The sequence below is a fragment of the Corvus brachyrhynchos genome, unplaced genomic scaffold (genome assembly GCF_000691975.1).
Source record: "Corvus brachyrhynchos isolate BGI_N302 unplaced genomic scaffold, ASM69197v1 scaffold264, whole genome shotgun sequence".
NCBI classification, from domain to species: Eukaryota; Metazoa; Chordata; class Aves; order Passeriformes; family Corvidae; genus Corvus; species Corvus brachyrhynchos.
The window spans coordinates 799,085-799,622 of NW_008237648.1; positions in this window are offsets into that span (position 1 = coordinate 799,085).

Below are 538 nucleotides of genomic sequence, written 5' to 3' on the forward strand. Positions count from 1 at the left end.
AAAACCAGGATAAAAATGTGGGGTATGCCCAGCCCCTGCCCTGGAGGGATCTCTGCTGAGATAAGAGATTTTGCAATCGCCCAGCAGGACTCCCTGGAAAGGCAACCACTTCTTTGGTCACGGCGAGAAAAGACAGACCCACAATCCTTTAGGAGACCCTATGCAGATCCTCTGTAACCCATTGGTCCTTTACCGATTCCCTGTACCCCTATAAAAGCAAGCCCTCTGGCCCCTGTGGATCAGAGAGAATTCTCATCCCTGGCTTTCCCCTTCGCCGGAGGGGACCAACAATAAAGCTACCTCTGTGCGGAACCACCCACATGAGTCTCTTCTCTCTCTCTGGTCTGGCTTGGCCTGGAGGCTGCCCTGCAGAGCTGAGCTGGAATCACGAGCTGATAATCACTAAAGATCTGACAGTCTCTGCAAGGGCCCTCCTGCCAGCAGCTGAGGGAAGACACCGGGCCTTGGGAAGGCAATTCCTTTTGGGACCATCTCCCCGGACCGGTCATCTCTTCCTGGGTCAGAGCCACTGACCCCA